The sequence below is a fragment of the Rhamphochromis longiceps genome, linkage group LG15 (assembly GCF_057381845.1).
Source record: "Rhamphochromis longiceps isolate RC_006_pf linkage group LG15, R_longiceps_female_GT1.1, whole genome shotgun sequence".
NCBI classification, from domain to species: Eukaryota; Metazoa; Chordata; class Actinopteri; order Cichliformes; family Cichlidae; genus Rhamphochromis; species Rhamphochromis longiceps.
Window position 1 is genome coordinate 37,235,347 of NC_140571.1, and position 19,335 is coordinate 37,254,681.

At 39.5% G+C, this 19,335-nt stretch overlaps 1 protein-coding gene across 2 annotated transcripts in view; it reads right to left on the bottom strand.

The window, feature by feature from the left end:
• Positions 1-5,113, bottom strand: part of kank3 (KN motif and ankyrin repeat domains 3) — a 43,819-nt gene extending 38,706 nt beyond the window's left edge. For both annotated transcript variants that reach the window (XM_085381334.1, XM_085381331.1), the window contains exon 1: positions 5,026-5,113. The gene's annotated coding sequence lies outside the window, so the exon portion shown is untranslated. The remainder of the gene's footprint in view (positions 1-5,025) is intronic.
• Positions 5,114-19,335: the final 14,222 nt, after the last annotated feature.

Here is a 19,335-nt window from a genome sequence, read left to right on the forward strand (position 1 = left end):
CTAGCCAGTCTCCAGACCTCAACCCCATAGAAAATCTGTGGCGGGAGTTGAAAGTCCGTGTTGCTCGGCGACAGCCCCAAAACATCACTGCTCTCGAGAAGATCTGCATGGAGGAATGGGCCAAAATACCAGCTACTGTGTGTGCAAACCTGGTAAAGACCTATAGTAAACGTTTGACCTCTGTTATTGCCAACAAAGGTTATGTTACAAAGTATTGAGTTGTATTTTTGTTATTGACCAAATACTTATTTTCCACCCTGATTTACGAATAAATTCTTTACAAATCCTACCATGTGGATTCATGGATTTTTTTTTCACATTCTGTCTCTCACAGTTGAAGTGTACCTCTGGTGCAAATTACTGACCTCTGTCATCATTTTAGGTGGGGGAACTTGCACAATCGGTGGCTGACTAAATACTTTTTTGCCCCACTGTATTTGTGAATGTGGAGATGTTATATTGGTTTCACTGGTAAAAATAAATAATTGAAATGGATATATATTTGTTTTTTGTTGAGTTGCTTAATAATTATGCACAGTAATAGTCACCTGCACACACAGATATCCCCCTAAAATAGCTAAAACTAAAAACAAACTAAAAACTACTTCCAAAAACATTCAGCTTTGATATTAATGAGTTTTTTGGGTTCATTGAGAACATGGTTGTTGTTCAATAATAACATTATTCCTCAAAAATACAACTTGCCTAATAATTCTGCACTCCCTGTAATGTTCTGCCGGGTGTGTTGTTGGGTTTCCCTCGATTTCTGGGTCGACAAGCGCCTTTGTTACTGGGACCAGTCATTTTAAGAAAGGCCCCCATTAGAACCCATGAGAAATGCAAGAAATGCATTATTGCTCAGTCTGCAATAGCTTTCCCAGAACAAACACCAATTGCAAATAACATACTAAAAATAAACCTGAAAATCTGTTTAGAACAGCGTACTATGTTGCAAAGAGTGAACTACCACTGGCAAAATTTAGCAGTCTTTGCAAACTTCAAAAAGCAAATGGCCTCGATCTTGGTTCCACTTGTCTCTTACCCGTGACTTCAGTGGAAATTTCAAATACAGGATCTGACACAGACTGATTCATGTCCTACACAGTTCTTACAAGTTCATAGAAATTTCTCTTCAATTAGAACCAAGTATTTGAGTTGATGATTGTAATTTTTATACAATGTTGTAATTTGTTTTTCAACAATTTTTTAATTAATGTTTTGTTTCCTTTACAATATTATACTTTAATGTATAATTTTATAAAGGAAACAAAACAGGAAACAAAACATCAATCAAAAAATTGCTCTCTTTTTTATTCGGGCTACTTAAATTTATTTTGGGCTACCAAAAACTGAAGAGTCCCTGCCCGAAGGGCTACCAGGGATTTTGAAATTTTACGAGCCCTGAGATATTTTTTTTTTTATTACTTTTTTGTTTCAGCAACATTAAATTTAAAAACTGTACTTTTGAGTTAAAATATATATTTATAATTTTAATAAATGACAAATTAAAAAGGCATGAACATTTTTTTTGTATCGAAAAAATATCGAACCGTGACACCAAAGTATCGAACCGAACCGAACCGTGAATTTTGTGTATCGTTGCACCTCTAATAAAAATCAGAAATTCAATACCAAGTTCAGCGAGGCACACAGCGGTCTCTTGTTTACTAACCTGGTTTGTTTAGAGCTCCGTGATCTGGGCAGACCAATACAAAAATTTAATTCTTCACATAAGGGTGATGGGGTCAGTCTATTCATAGAAGAAAACGTATTTCGTTGAGTTGTGCGATTACAGTTTCTGGAGCTTAAAAATACCACACTGATGAAACTATCTCAGCACCAAGTTGGGTATATATAAACAAAGATGTCAGAAAAGTCTGTGTTTCCCAGTCATAATTATTACTTTAGAAGTCTAGATCTCATAATTACCATTACCAAAATCTGACCTGAATGTGGCACAAAATGCGAAGGAAAACAACAGCGAATGAAGTATTGATTTATAGCCCGGTCTCGCTGCGGCGGTTGTATCTCAGTACGTGGCCCGGTCAGAATATGTCAGTTTTATTTTTTACTTCTCCTGACACTGCTGCGTCCAGCTTTCTTTTTCCTGCCTGCATCATGTCACCGCAGTGCACTGGCCTGCTAAAATTAAAGCCACTTGTAATAAAGCTAAAAATACGACCACATGTACTTTATCAAGCAGGACTCATGAGCACACACTCAAATGCAATTTAGTTCTAATTTAATAAACTGTTCTCCATCAGCTCCGAGGTGTAAATCAGGCAGTGATTAGGAAGGCAGTGTTTATTAAAATATATATATATAATATAATCCTGTCACTGAGTATCAAGAGTGTTACAGTGACCTCTTGACTCCTCCAAGTAGACTTACTGCCAAGCTATTTTTGAGGTGGCAGCAGTAAGTCAAACCCCAGGGTCCTGTTGCAGAAAGGCAGCTTCCCCTGAGAGAGCGCCACAAAGTTATTAAGAGCTTAACACAAATTCTGAAGAGCTTCTCCTCATCGCCCCCATCAATTTCTCACTCTTACCCTTCATCCAGAGACTTAAGGATGTATTTACTGCAACTGCCTCTTTGATTTCAGTTTTCTGGAGCCCTGATATTTAGTCTGTTAATCCATACGGCTGCTATATTTCACTCCCGAACCAATAAATGAGCTCACTTTTTTTTCTTCCTACTCCCACATTAGTTAATTAAGGAAGAGCTGATGGGTGGACAAGAAATCCAAAAAGGTTACATTATGCAGAATTGCTGACAATAGCGAGGTAACGACGAGCCACCGAGCACCAGCCACTGCACTGCTTCACCTACTTATCTCATGATTCCTGTTCTGCTGAGCTCATCGTTCCCAGACAGGCAACAAATTGTTTTATCCCATGACGCGCAACATAACGACAACATCCTGACCGAAAGAACGTCCATGACATTCATGAGGTGTGTGTGTGTGTGTGTGTGTGTGTGTGTGTGTGTGTGTGTGTGTGTGTGTGTGTGTGTGTGTGTGTGTGTGTGTGTGTGTGTGTGTGTGCGTGTTGGCAGCACAAAGCACTCCTCACTGCAAAACAACAGGCCAGAAAATCAAAACATGTCTCTTGGGTTTGAGCCACAGATGGATCTGCAGAGGTTTCTTATTTAATATACAAACAAAGGTCACAACATAATGGCCGCACATTAGAGCTCTGAAACTTTAAACTGGATCCATTTAAACATCAAGGTTACCGTCCCACAGCCTAATAAAGGAGACCTGGAGATCACTTTAGTTTGTCGGCAAATCAAAGTGAAATTAATTTTACTGACCGAACAGCTATTCTCGGTGTGTGTTCTGTCTTCTAGTAGCTGCACATCCGGCAGTGCAAAAGAGACTTAGCAGAGTAGAACTAGGTTATGTGTTCGGCATAAGTTGCATGGTGATTCAGCCAGGTAAGGGTGGACACTTTGATGAAACAGAAAACTCGGACTTCAAGCTCACATAGCTCGAAAACTTCCAATCTTGCTTTATAGTACTTATACACATCTAATTATAGATTCAGTTGAAAAACAACTGATCAGATTTTAAAGACAGAGCATTAATACCACAGTCAGCACTTTATTAATATAGCAGAACCACTGAGCTAAGATCTCTTTTATAACAGAGACTTTGTCAAGATAGCAACCATATAAACTCAAAACATCTCAAAAGTATCAAAAATCCAACATTACATACAGGACCTACAACATAATATGCAGCATTGCCACACTGACTGCCAGTGTTAGGGTAAATGAAGCTGTGGGTATGCAGACCTTGTTTTTTAATAGTAGTGGCGTTAATCACTTTAACCAAAAGCTTAAATACGCACTTCCTGTTTCATTAATACAGGTGAGACAGCAACACAATTCTTTAGCCGCTGAATAACTTCATAACATAAAGTGCACTTCTTCTGTTTGGATGAAGGATCAAAGTCGAGTTGTAAAAACTTGTGTCTTTGTATCGAAAAGAAATGCAGCAAAAGTTTTTATTGTCTTATAAACCTTCAAATTCATGGATGTGTGAATAAAAAAGGAAAAAAGAGCCTCTGAGGGTAATATCTCATCACCTCACTGGTATTTAATGTAACACGCCCCCAACAGCGCTGCCACTTAGGATTTTTTTTAAAGCAGTGCTGTTTTCAAGCTAAACATCCGGAGCTGTGGCTGCAGGCCGTCCATCATCCCAAGTGATTCATAGTGAGAGGCTGATGAAGCCAGCAAAGCTACAGGGCAAACCAGACACTGGAATCACAGCACTTTATTATAAGACAGGAAAGCAGCCAGGGGGACAGATATTGGGGGTGCTGACTTGGGATGGAGGGGGATTTCCGTCCTATAAAGCAGCCTCACCCCTCCCACAACAATGTCTGGCACAGAAAGATGTTCCCTTCTTTACTGAAGCTACATTTAGTTTGCTTCACATGTGAAGAAGCTGCAGTGTGTCCTGCAGGAAGAGGTGTAAAAGGAGATGCGCACTGAAGTGGCTCGTCTGAGGTTTGACAAGTCAAAGCAACAGCAATAACAACAACAACAACACAACAAGAAAACCACAAAAGATATCACGAACACTGACCTAAATCCTGTCATTTCTAATGTGAGACAGCCGCAGGCAATAAAACACAGCTTTAAAGTGAATGGTTCTCATAGCAAATGCAGTGGTGGGAGAAAAGCCCTGTTTGGGAAACAAAAACTATTTTCAGTTTGCCAAATTAGTGGCGAGGGAGCCAGTACAAACCACATCCACTCAGACAGTTCAGTAAAACCTAAATAGAGTCTGAGTAGACTCTAAATTTAAAAAAGGGAGCATTTAAAATAATTTAAAAATGTATATATTATATATAAGGTTCCAGAGGCAAACACAAAATCAGACATTATCAATAATCCACTGGAACAGTTTGCAGCAGCCTCTGTTTAATAAGACACAACTACTTTGGCCAGAGGCTCGATTAGTAATAATCAGCTAATCAATACAGCCATGGACCCCCTCGGGCACTGCTGTCTTACCTTGTGGCTGCCCTCCGTCCAGTCACACTGAGGCTTGACATAACTTCAGTAGAGGTAAGAAAAGTTTGGGAGGAGAAGGAGGGAGGGGGAAAAAAACTCCTACCCCCTGACTTCAGCCTTTGGGTCAAGTTACCGAAAAAGTTTAAAATGTGTTTCCGATTTAGAATTTCAAAATAAAACGACCACGTTGCACTGAAGGGGTTTGTTTTATCTCTTGTATACATTTACATCTCTAATCTCGTTTTCTTAAATCACGTTCTATCACAGCTCCTGTGTATACGCTGATGACAGACCTGTCAGCTTCAGTTATCTAATGTTTTGTCTGATATTATAAATACATTTAGAGCATTGAACTTTTAATTAATTTATTTATTTATTCATTCATGCTTTTGTATTGTAAAATTGATTTTCTAAAACATGCATTTTATTATTTTATTTCTCAGTAGTGATACAGTAATAATACAGTAGGTTTAACATTTGCATGATTTTTAGTAAAGATCATTGTCTGATCAGTAAATAAGTCCAACAAACAGGTTTTCTTTCAACACGGCAGAGCATACACAAACATAATTCAAACTCACGACTGCTTATATCATGACTGATGCGTTGCTTTCTACCACTCTACTTGTGTGTTTGTCGGATGCACAGAGTGATGAGGATTTGGAAAAGCATCATTGGTGTTTATACATATTTCTTGTCTTACAGGGTTTTGTTTTGTTTTTTAACCTATGAAAATCATCTTCTGTGAGCATACTGTGTATCTATTAGTGTGAGTGAATATCAAGGGTGGGGGGGGGGGGGGGTAATGTCAGCTGAAGCTTGAAAACAATTGAGGCGCTGATTTGTTTATGTTGTAGCAGGTTATCGGCTGCAAATCTTTTAACTGTTCCCAAAGCAGATCTCAGAAAATTAGTGCTCAGGATGCATTCAGGTACTTTTAAAACAAGCCACCTGCTGACCTCAGAGCAATTACAACTATGCTTACATTCAAAAGCAGACTTAAAAGTGTATATTTAACTTTTATATATTATTTATAATAATTTGTAACTTTTTATTTTGTCTTTAATTGCTTTTTATGTTTTTATATTTTATTATAAGTATGTTGGTTTAACGTCTAATGAAATGTTGCTTTAACTGGCTTTTATTTTGAATGCAGAGGCCTTCTTTTCCGTCATTTCCTGTTTAGCTGCAACGACAGATTATATTTTGACGTAGGTTTTGGAGAGTTTGCCGCTAATTCCATCTTGAAGGAACACTGACAAACAGCTGAATGCTCCAATCAGGAACCCTGTGTGGAGCCCCCAGGGACCGACGACACATAGGCGGGACTTGTTTGTCAGTTTGGTCAAATGGCGCCAAATCTGGCATGTAATCATAAATCATTTTTAAATATTTCTTTTGTTTCTTGCATGTAAGGTCATTTGTGCCATTGTAAAAAAAAAAAAAAAAAAAAAAAAAAAAGCCCAACACAAGTTAAAATTTCTGGGTTTGAGATCAAAGTTTTTCCTTAACTCAAAGGGTTTGGTTGGTAAATTAACAGGAAGAAACCTCCAACAGATGCAGGGTCAAGGAGGGTTGGCCATCTACTGTGATCTACTGTGACTGGTTAGGGGCTACGGGAGGAAGACAGACAAAAGATACGCTATGGAAGAGAACCAGAGATGAATAATAACTAATGATTAAGGAGGCCAGTGAAGAAGAAGCACTCAGTGCATCATGGGAAGCTCCTTGCAGCCTGGGCTTATTGCAGGGTAACTATGGGAAGATTCAGGGTCACCTGATTCAACCCTAACTATGGGCTTTGTCAAAAAGGAAAGTTTAAAGCCTCATCTTTAAAGAAGAGAGGGTGTCTGTCTCTTGAGTCCAAACTGGGAGCTGAGAGGTTAAAAATAAAGTTTCTTGAGACGCCTTTGTGGCCGATTTATTCTAGACTGTCTGCCTGAGGGATGAAAAACCATGATTCCAAGAGATTTTCCCACATTTGGTGCTTTGACAGTTGTAGTGAAGGATTAATGACAAATAACAGCGTCACCAACCACAGGGCAGGGGACGCTGTTATTGGTCAAGTCTAACTGAACTCCTACTGGGTATTTTGGGTCCTACTTTGAGGTATTTACTCAGAATTTTGAGTTAATAAGTTGAGCTTTTGACATGCCTAATTCGAAATTTCAAGATCTGAAATTGACAAAACCGTCCAAGTATTGTGTGTCTCTTCCTGGCCTCAAAAAGGGGATGATTGACTTATTACCTGAAGTGGGAGCCCACCATCACCTCCGTCATTAAGAAAGCCCAGCAGAGGATGTACTTCCTGAGGCAGCTGAAGAAATTCAACCTGCCAACACGGACGATGATGCAATTCTACACTGCAATCATCGAGTCCATCCTCACCTCCTCCATCACCGTGTGGTACGCTGGAGCCACTATCAGGGACAAACAGAGACTGCAGCGTGTTGTGCGCTCTGCTGAGAAGGTGATTGGCTGCAGACTCCCATCTCTGCAGGACCTGTACACCTCCAGGACACTGGGGAGTGCAGCTCGGATCTCAGCTGACCCTTCTCACCCTGGACACAGTCTGTTTGACCTGCTTCCCTCAGGCAGGAGGCTCCGGTCCATTCGCACCAGAACCTCTCACCATAAGAACAGTTTCTTCCCCTCTGCTGTTGGACACATGAACAATAACCTTATGACTGTTCCCACCACTAACACATGACCCTACGTTGTGTTCACTGCATCATTCCATGTTTGGCACTGATCACCACCTGCACTCATGTATATATCATGTATATATCTATCTATCTACTTAGCACTTTTAATTCTTATTCTCATTTTTATTTTCATGTCCATTTAAGCTTAATTTATAACAGTATTTATAACAGTATGTTTGCACTGAAGCACCGCAGCAATTTCCTAATGTTGTAAACCCGCTCAACATTTGGCAATAAAACCCTTTCTGATTCTGATTGTGATTATTCGAAAGTACCTTCATAAAGCACTGTAAACTGCATCACCTGCCATCCAACAGCTGAGGGCGCTGTAGTCTTTCCAGTATGAAGGTACTCACAGGGATTCTCTACATACAACAAACAGGACGCCTGAAAACAAAAAGATTCCTAAAGTGGCTGTGACAAAGAAGCTTCCAAATGTTTTATACTGAATTAAAAATTTAAAAGAAACCTTACTGAGCCAAAATATTTGAAACCAAACAAAGAAACTGTAAAGGGTCATTTCAGTGAAATAAAGAATGAAAATATTGGCTTTAATACAATAAAAAGACATCAGCCACACACAAAGATACCAGTCTGAATGAAGTGTAACAAAGACTAACTAGGGAGAAGAGCCCTGCACCATAACAAAATGTTAAAATATCTCAAATTGATTCCCAAAATTCTTTTTCTGCTGTAAGTTTTGGTTATTTCTCACCATTTTGATCACCGTCAAAGCAAAGACTCTATAAAAAAAACTAAAAACTTAAGGATTATCATGTTGCATCATTCTCCTGACATGCTTGTTGAGTTCATCCAGTATTTTGGGGTGTGCACAGCTGCATTTAGCTCTTGTGTATCTTCAGTCATTTCTAATTCATCGCCTTGCTCCATGTTCATTACTGCAGTGGTCCTCTGGTCTGAGCTATGAAGCAAGTTCAACATAAAGAGCATTTTGTTTTTGCTGTTTGCGTGAAATTTAACAGCAGGACAGCGTGCAGAACAGAGTCACAACGGGGGTTATAGGAGTATTCATGCATGAGTCAAACATAAGTGTGCAATTAGGACTAAGTTTGGGTCCAAACCTAAGAGCTCTTTCATGCTGGTAATCAAACTGATGGCCCCAAAGATGAAACTACTGCTGTCAGTGGTTATGGGAGGGTTTAATCCAAGAACTTTTATGGATGACTGGTCTGTCCACAGGGATTTTCTTCCCACAGAAATGACCTCAAATGAACGCTACATTACTCTGTACTTTCAGCTCTCAAATGTGTCTCTGAGGATTCACGGGTTTTTTAAAAACCTTGTTAATGGTGAATTGTAACCATTGTTAAGCTTACACGGCAATTAATTGTGAAATCTGTTTTTATGGCCTTGAGGCTCAAAGTTTGGGCCTGCATTTTTGTTGGAGTCTACTCAACCTGTTTCTTATTTGTGCATCAGCTCAAACAATCAACATATTAAAATTCAAATAATACACTCATTCTCAACCATTTATTATCTTTTTCATATCACACAGAGCTGTTGTTTGCTTTCTCAAAAAGTGTAATATAAATTTTTATTACTGGGTTTAGCATTCATCCATCCATTGTTTTAGGTCACTGAGCAGCAGTCTAAGCAATGATACCCAGACCCTCATCTGCTACCTCCTCCAGCTCTTCTGAGGGTGGATGCTGAGGCGTTCCCATATCAGCCAAAAGATATAATGCCCTGGGCTGGCTCCCAGTCAGGCCTGCCCGAAACATCTCACCTTATCCAGGAGAAATTTGCCCCAGATAGTGTCTTCCAAGACAAACTGGTCCTTGGTGTCAGGCCAGACCAAGACCAAGATAGAAGATCAGTGGTCCATATTACCTTGCACAGATCGTTACTAGGACCCCACCCTGGACCCACGACTAAGCAAGAAATTGCCATTACTTCATCCAAATCTATAAACAATAGGGGAACAATGCCACTCCTTCTCTGCTGCTGGGAAGCCAGACCATCCAGCATCTGGTTTGTTTTTGCTGCCATAACAAACCATAAACTATGAGAGAAAAAGGAACATTTGACTTAGTTACAGTTCACCTCTCCCTCTCCCGAAGCAGTTTCCTTTTTGCTTATAAGCCTGTTTTATGGGGAACTTACACAGTTCACAGTGATGACATGACCATTTCTTCACCTCACACAGTCTTTATGGGATGAGGGTGAGAGAACAGAGCTATAACAATGAAAGAAAAAAACTTCTTCTTTTTTTCTTTTTAGGAAGAGCTTTGAGAGAACGCACGAGAGTCACAATCATCAAAATCTCAGCTCATGGTTTTCTTATAGAATATTGTATCACTTATTACTGACTGACACACAAAAATATGATTTAAAAAAGTGTTTAAACAACCTGGAAACAGAGAGAAATGTTTGAGATTATAATGTCAAACTGCCTTTAAATGTGGTTATAATGAAACCTGTTATCATTAGTTCTGAGAAGCACATGAGATGTTTTAAGCCTGGGGAAAGCTGGCAAGATAGTTTGTTTGATTTTGGGTTAGAGGCAAGCAGTTTGTGAACTGTAACACTGCAGAGGTGACACATTGTTGAACCTTGGTTTGGATTTGACTGATATAAGATGGAGTGTGAGCTGCTGGACAGGAAGGCTGAAGCAACAATGCTTTCAGGTCAGTGTGACCCAGCAGGGTCGACATGACACTGTGTCAATACATTAATGAGCAACACGACACTGAAAACACAGCAGGCTCTGGACGGGAAGAGCAGTGCAGTTCAACAGTTCATATCTCTGGAGCCAAACTATCCCACCCTGGAGGAACAGATACTTAGAAGTAGCAAAGCTGCTGCTTCTGTGATCTTGGTAGAAAGACCTGTGACCTGGTCCACTTCTTAAGAAACACTCATACACAGATAACCCTTTCCCCCACTTGGATCAAAACATAAAACTTTTGGTCTCTACAATGAAACAAGGCAAAAACAAACAATGACTTCAACTGAATACATTCATTTAAAAAAAGAAGTTACACCTTGTCAGTGTTGAACTCCCTTTTGCCTTTAAAACTGCATTTTCTTTCAAAGTACAGATTCAACAAGCTGCTGGAAAAACTCTCAGAGATTCGGGTCTATATTGACATGATATTTTCCATCCCAAAGAAACCAGGAGTGTTAGCTTGGTGGAACCAGCAGGTAGAAGATGGGTACACTGTGGTTATAAAGGGATAGAGATAGTCAGCAACAATACTCGGGCAGGCTGTGGCATTTAAATAATGCTCAGTTGGTACTAAGGGGCTCAAAGTGTGATAAGAAAACAGTACAGTATTACTACAGTATTACTTCACACTACAAGTCTGCACCATTAATACGAGTCAGGATAGATCCATGTTGTTTATGCCAAATATTGACCCTACAGCAGAAATTAAGACTCATCACAACAAACATTTTAAATTTTTCCAATCTTACATGTTACACAAGGTTACATTTTTCCCAACCAGTCACGGCAGATGGCCCCGCCCCTCGCTGAGCCTGGTTCTGCAGGAGGTTTCTTCCTGTTAAAAGGGAGTTTTTCCTTCCCACTGTCACCAAAGTGCTTGCTCATAAGGGGTCATATGATGGTTGGGTTTTCTCTGTATGTATTATGTATTATTATTAGGGTCTACCTTACAATATAAAGCGCCTTGAGGTGACTGTTGTTGTGATTAGTATAAATATGGTATATTTATATATGGTAAGTATAAATAAAATTGAATTGAATTGTTCAGTTTTGGGGAGCCTGTGCAAATTGTAGCCTCAGTTTATTGTTCATAGCTGACAGGGAATGAAGCTGGTGTGCTCTGCGGTAGCCCGTCAGCTTAAATGTTTAATATGTTGTGCATTCAGAGATGCTCTTCTGAGGCACCAGTACATCTCGCCTGGTTGAGCAAGAGATGTGCTGCGAGACACAATTCCAACCCAGGGCCCTTTGTCTTTCCTCATTCACTCCTTTTTTTTTTTTAAGAAACACTCTTCTCCTTAACTGGGTTTTATCAATTGGTTATTTGAGTTACTCTTGCCTTCCTATCTGCAAAGCAGTTTTGGCCACTCTCCTCTTACATCAACATGTTCACCCAGAGAAACCCAGAGCTGTATATTTTTCTCTTTTTCTGACCATTTTCTGTAAACCTGGTTATGTGGGAAAATCCCAGCACACCAGCAGTTTCTGAATTACTCAAACCAGCCTGTCTGGCACCATAGTCACTTACTTAGTCACTCATTCACTTATTTCTTTGTTGTGTGTGGTCATGACCCACCCAGCTGTAACCTCTGTAAACTGTAGAAATGGTCTGAAATTTATAAATCTATTTCAGTATACCAGTGCATTTTCCTGCTAATGGTTCTGCACGTCTCCTACAGGTTGCTGCTGTTTTTCTTCTTACAGCCACAGTTACAGACGTGCAGGAGTTCGCATGAGGAGATGTTCTGATGGATCCTACAGATGGAGGAAGCTGCAGCAATTTGGAAGCACTGAAAGGTTTTATGGCTTCTTTTTCCTCCAGGTAAGCACGACTTCTGGTTCAGAAGGTCACCCTCACAGTGACTTGGATCATGCCTAAAAAAGATGGACACACCCTCATCCTCCTAAAAGAAGAGGAGACTGCAATCAGCTAAAGTCAACCTTTTAACCTTTCATTTTTTTTAAACACAGATGTGTGGGAGAAAAAAATCTGGAGTTCCATTATGCCCAAGAAAGAGCTTTGATTTTAGTGGGCAAAGTCTCTCTCTTTCCATGTCTCTCTCAAGGTCCTTTTGAAGCTTTTAAGCTGTTCACAGGACATGTGGTAATATATCATAACGTTTTTGTTTGCTAATATTGCCACAAATCAAAGGTTTTCTGTTATCACGGATGGCGTCAACACCCAGTTCATCCCACCAGAAACATAGGGCGGTTGCTGGTTGTTTGTGTGTTGGCAAGGTTTCTCTCAGTGAGTCATTACTTCCATCAGTGCGATGGTTTGTCTTCAAGAACGAACGTGCAATGTGCATTAAACACGACAAAGCCAGGAAGTTATCATTCGGATCAGTCTGAGCTTTAGCTCCACGCCTTCTCTGTGCAACACCAGAGGAGACTCTCCTGGTAGATTTTCACTGATCTTACTAAAACAGAAGTTCATCAGGAAATTATTTGTAATTTTTGAGTAAAACACCCGAACGATCTGTTCATGGATGATGGATGAAAAAAAAAATGTGGCCACTTGGGGCCAGAGAAACCACCTGTAAACACAAACCTGAGATCACAGCACGTTCCAATCGTTCCCAACTGAGAAATGATTAAAATGCTGACAAACACTGCAATAAAAACTGCTGCACATTCTGTACCATCAGTGGTACCACTCCTCTCTGCTGTTTCTCGCACTGCCGCATTTCATGGTAACATTGTAGAAACCTTTGTACGCTATTACCGGCCAGGGAGGAAAAACAAAGCTGGAGGCCAAGCAGCAGCGGCTCTTTATCAGAACAATAACCTGTAAAATAATTTCCCTGCTGAGCAGTTAGTTGTACGTACAGGATGGAGGTAGGAGTATACCTGTCTATCAGCTCAGAGTATGCATCAAAGTCCAAGAAAAGGCTGGCAGCAAAATGTGTTTTCTCAAGTAGAGTCAGAATGAGGCCACACAGGAAGGAGTCATAAACACATTTACATTGGTCTCAAGGCCTCTGCGCACATAAATGCTCAGAATTTCCAAGAAAAACAAGCTTACAAATAAATAACTGATGCAGTCTTCTAGTTTAAGTGGCTATAGATTCCTATTTCTACATCATAGTAATGATTATTTTGTCATTGACCATTTTTCCTTTAAAACTCGATCAGAGAAGAGTCGGAATCACAGGAGACCTTTATATCAAGAATTACATCATTTTAGCTTCTTGAAGTTTGTTAATCTTCCCTAAAAAAAACATCAGATTCATTAAATGCCTCACCTGTCGAGGCTCTCTGAGCCACTGGCTTAAGGTGTTGAGGGTGCTCAGGAGGCAGAATGGGTCATCTGCTAATATGAAGGTTGGTGGTTCAATCCCTGGCTGCTCCAGTCAAAAGATCACTGGGCATAATGCTGAACCTCAAGTTGCTCTGCAGTGTGTTCAATAGCGTGTGAATCTTGAATCTCAGAATAAAGCGTGTGTGAATGAGGCATGTTATATAAACCAGAGCAGAAAAGTGTCACATAAGAACGAGCCTGTTTAAAAGAATGACTGATTTCTACTTTATTTATAAGTTATTATCTTTCAAATGTTTCAGCATTTTACTGACAAGAAAATTCACATTTAACAGAAAAAGGAACTCCCATAACCGAAAGAGTTTCCGTCACTCTCGGCCTCGTTATGTGTTTTCTTGTTAAATTGGGGTTAAAAATAAATTTAGGAAACGCTCCATCACCCTCTTGCTTTATGAAGATGAGTCATTTAAACTTGCCTCACAACAGATTCCCTCTTTTATTGTGAAAATACACTTTAGCAGCTCTGGATGCTGCAATGGAAAAAAGTCCTGTTCAAACAAGTACTGGAGCTCTCTGATGTGATAGTTGTGTTACAAGAACAGCCTGGAGCTCTCCTGAGTCAGTACAAGTCATCTTGATGGGAACATTACTATCCATAGATTTCACAGAAATGCTTCAAACAGTTGGATCTGAAGACAGAAACATCCGAGACTGTGCAGTTTGTGAATATTTGCAGGAAAAGTAGGAAAACTACAGCCTCAACAAAGTCAGGTGAATTCATCCTCTGGTTGGTGATGACTCCTGGATCAACATTACAAAAAGAAATATTAACAGTTACAAAAACTAGAACAATTAAGGTATTTGAGGTCAAACTCACAAATTAACTCATAGTTTCAGGAAACAAACTGTTGTTTCACAGTAATCACTCACAAAATATTACATAATCAAATTAAAATGATAAAAGTTACATAAATTAAATCAATTTTATTAGCAGTTTTAATGTTAGTGTTTTACTAAACTTATCCATTACTAACATTTCAGTCATTTTTTCTGGATTAGAAACCACTAAGATTACATTTTTAAAAACTGAAAAACTTTATTGATTTCTTCTGAGCTGCTCACAAACAGAGCTTTGTAGGATATCATATGAATCCCATGAAATTTGAATATTCAGACAAAATGCAAACACTCACCAGAGGGCTGATTTTGCCCATGCCCCTAATCTCTACAAATGCGGTAACCAACACTTATTATTTGTTTTCTGTTCATTTTCACACATGTGAGGGCTTTCCTCCCAGTTTCTGGGTAAAAGGTGAGCTGTGTAAAAACAGCAGCATGGCCTGCCAGGAGCAGTCACGACCAATCAGAGTGCAGAGTAACGGGATGGAGGGTGAAGTGAACCCATGATCAGAGCTTAATACCTGGTTAATAACAAAAATATACCTGCTTCTTTTTATTGAGTGTGAGTATGCTGAAACATGTGCGATCAGTATCAGACTATTAAACAAGGTGGAGAACTCAAACTTGTGGGTTTTAGTAATCTGGCAACCACAAATCAGAGTGGAAAGTCCCACAGAGTTTTGGTAAAGGGAATCTTTTTAATGGGAATGTGGTCCTATCGCTTACAGAAGAACAACAAGCACACTGTGCACCACACCCACAGCAGATTACTTTAGTGATGAAATTCAGATGAAAACAGCCTAAGATGCATTTGTTTTAGGTGAAAGGGTGTAACTGCTACACCAAACAATGACTGAAGTGTGCCTCATGTCAATTATTCATGTTTTTCACAAACTTATAAAACGTTCACTTCTCCACTGAGTCTCATTAAGCCTTAAATGAGTCATTAGGATCTAGAAGGCGGGCCGTGGCCTGTGCTGATTAATGACATTTTCAGACTGACTGAAAACTCATGGAAATGATGCTAAATGAAGCTTAGACAAATGTTTGATAAAGAACATCTGTCCCTCATTCCTTTTGTTTCTCCGTCACTTCTCCTGCCCACATTTTTTTTAAGCTCAGTGCTTTAAACCACTTATTTTTTCCCACTGTGCCACTTCCTCCTCCTCCTCCTCCTCTTCTTGGATGTCCAGTGACTTTCAAAATTTCCATCAGCTATTCCAAAACAACCTTCACCACCACCAGCACCACCAGCATATGGACTACACACATGGTCCTATTCTGTGTTTTGCCTTCATCTGATGTGACCTTTCCCCCCTCTTGTCATTTTGGTGTTTACTGGTTGGACTGCTGAATGCAACGCAGGTCGAGACACAGCATTGTGCGATTTTCCTTTCTTATAAAAACAAAGTGGGAGTCAAAACAACATATCAAAGAACATTTTCAGATCGTATCTGTGATCTCATCCACAATTATGCAAAAGTAACATCTGCACTGGGAAGTTTGTTTGGGTTGGTAATGTTGTTTTGCACACAGATGCAGGTTTATACTTGCAACACAATGCCAACAAATCCTGGATGCAAATGTCTAAAGAAGATATTTGCTTTTACACCAGGACAAGGATCCAAGTGAACTTCAAAATCTGCATGAATACAAGCAGAAGCTTTTGAAGAGGCGCCTGGAAACCAGTGGGGGGGATCTTAAATATCCTGAAAGGGGTAAAAATGAAGTACTACTTTGATAATTCAAGGAATAAAAACTAATCATAATACTATTTAAAAACATCTGTTTGCTTTAACTTAAAAAAATAAAATAATGGTTCCAGTAAAGTGTCAAACTTCTCTCTTGTCCCTTCCTAAGAGTGTGGATGCTTGGAAAGTGTTTAAATTTACACATTGATGCTTTTACACAGAGTTAGGAAAACTGGGTAATAGTCAAAGTGCTACTTTACTATGCTCGGGCATTTACAGCAGCCATAAAATTCAATTAACACACTCACATCAACACGAAAAGTCAGCATGTTTTTGCAGTCAACACAAATCTAACCTCTGACTTACATGTCTTTGGCTCTGCTCCTCTGTTTGATCAGAGGGAGGACGCCCTGAGGAAACGGTGCTGCATTCTGGGTTAAAGTGCATTCAGAAAGTGTAAAAGAAAAAACACCACCAGTCCCAAAGTGAGTCGTAAAGCAGGGATGCTGCGAGCGTGTGGAAACTAGGTAAAAGGTCAGTGGGAAGAAAGTCAGCGAATGGAGCAGCAGCCTTGCATTTGTGAATAACAGCTGTTTTTAATGAATCCCACATGACATCAACACATGAAGCTGTGCGCGAGCTGCGTACGAGCTGTGCACGAGCATTACCTTTCACCCACTTTTCTTCTCTGCCAAAAGTTGACATGAAAAACAGGAGCCAGACTAACATGAATCAATAATATAATGAAAATAAACAAAAAGTGAAATCAGACTTGATTTTTATGATGGAGATTTATCTTCTTCAGAAACAAATCGACGTTTTAATAAAGAGAGGTGCAGGTGAATAGACTGTTCTTGTACGTCTCGGTTTAACGGCATTATCTACGTCTCCTCATCTGCCACTCTGTCCTATGGTGTACCTCAAGGTTCTGGTTTGGCGCCCGTACTGTTTGAACTGTATTTATTATCTTCTGCACCTTTCATATCAACGTTAAGTGGATGATATCTAATTGTAAATGTCTTTTCTAAATATATCTATCCTTAAGAACTGGATGGCTGCTAATTATCTTTTACTTAACACTGGGAAACTGACTGGTCCAACTCATTGTTGAACTATTGTAATTCACTGTATCTGGGCGTCAGGATTTCATTGTTGGATCGGTTACAAAATCCAGCTGCGAAGGTACCTACCAAGTCCTCCGAGTGGTCCCAGGTGACACCTAATTTGTCGTTTTTGCGCTGGCTCCCCATAAAGTTCAGACTTCAATTTAAGATCTTGGTGATCCCTGTTCAAATGTCTGCAGACTCCTATGAAAATGCAGGCAACTGATGCCTTCTTACAGAAACCTGTATGCGTTTTGTATTATTTGTATAGGCTTGGCTTTAACTAGTGGATGTTGGCATCAGTTTAACTCCCTGCATATATATCAAATTTCAAGCTATTTCAGTAAAGTAAATTCATTGTGTAGGTCAGCATCAAGGTAAGGATAATAAATCTGGGGGGACTTCTGGTTACAGCCAAGTAAGAAAGAGCTCTTAACACATTTGACATGAAAATGGAAGAAACAGACCATATCCCAGGAGTGGAGGAGAATACCTTGAAATCTCTGAGCTTCATGGAATGATGGCAGCCATAGCACAATATGATAAAGAAAATAAAGGACTGGGTTTACCAAGCTGCAAATGGACAGCGCTTATTTAGGCTTCTTGTCTCATCTTTATGCCACTTACCTGACACCTGACCAGGGATTAAGACCCTTGTAATTGGCCACCACCATCAGATTATTTTAAAGTCTGAAAGCTTCCTTTCAGAGTTCTATGAATAACACTTTGCTGAGGTTGGTTGTTCGAGAATTTCCTTGTTTGAGTTTCCTGATAATTACTAAACAAGATAATGGTTACATGCTGATCCAGCTGCTGTGCCTCTGCCTGTTTTTAGAGGCTTTGGTTCAGAGTCCCGGCTCTTCCTCTGGGTCTCCCGCTGTGCATGTCTGGGCTCAAACAGAGCTCAGGGGGAATAGTATGGGAATAGTTCATGCCCGCTAGAGGCTGATGCAACATACCAGACATGTAGCAACATCCTGACCTTTCACACACTAACCCACTGGTGCCTGAGGACACCGTCTTCCTGCGATCCCCCGCTCTGGAAACTCATGCACTGTACATGTGCAGATCTGACGGGACATGCTGTGTGGCTGTAATCTGCACAGTTACCGTGCCCTCGTGGGTAATAAACAAAGGAAGGAGGTTTCAGGGCTTATTTTAGACAACAGAAGCTGTTTTGACTTCCTACAAGTTTGAGATTTTAAAACGACAGATGAACAGAGCCTGATGTTTGTGTTTTTTTGTAATCAGACAGACAGCGCTATCCAACCCTGTGATGATGGAGGTCCTTTCAAAGATAGACACAGTAAATTACACATCATGTAACAATTTTATCTTTACACAGCATTGATTTTTATGGGGGTGTCGTCATATAAAAGCCTAAAAAGAAATACACAGGGAGGCGATTACACTCTAGATTTGAACTCTGCCACAGTACCAAATTAAATACATGACGAAAGTGAAGTGTGCTATATTTAGTAATGATTGTAGCATTAAAATGTAAGAATTTTAACCAAATATCTGTGCTAAACTTACAAGCTCATAAACAAGATGCAATCATTTTTAATTAAATAGAAGTGAAATATAAAAAAATCAAAGGTTTATTTATTTAAATTATTATTCATTAAGGAAAAAATGTTTGGTATAAACTGAATATAAAGCAATCAAGAAAATTTAATTTCACCAGAGTCCATTAAATTAAATTAAACATTTTACATTCTACTTATGTAAATTTAAAAAGAATTACATCAAATTCGAGCATTTTTCACATAAATATGTTTTTGAGTCTAGATTGTGATTGTCCTTCAAAACAAATAACCTGGTAACTTTGACCCAAAGTAGTCTGTGATCAGCAGTGTGCTGTGTTTCATCTCATCATTTCTTGGTCACAATAATTTCTAGAACTCACACTTAAGCTCAGATCAAAAAAACCTACAAATGAAAAATAAATAACAAATCAAAG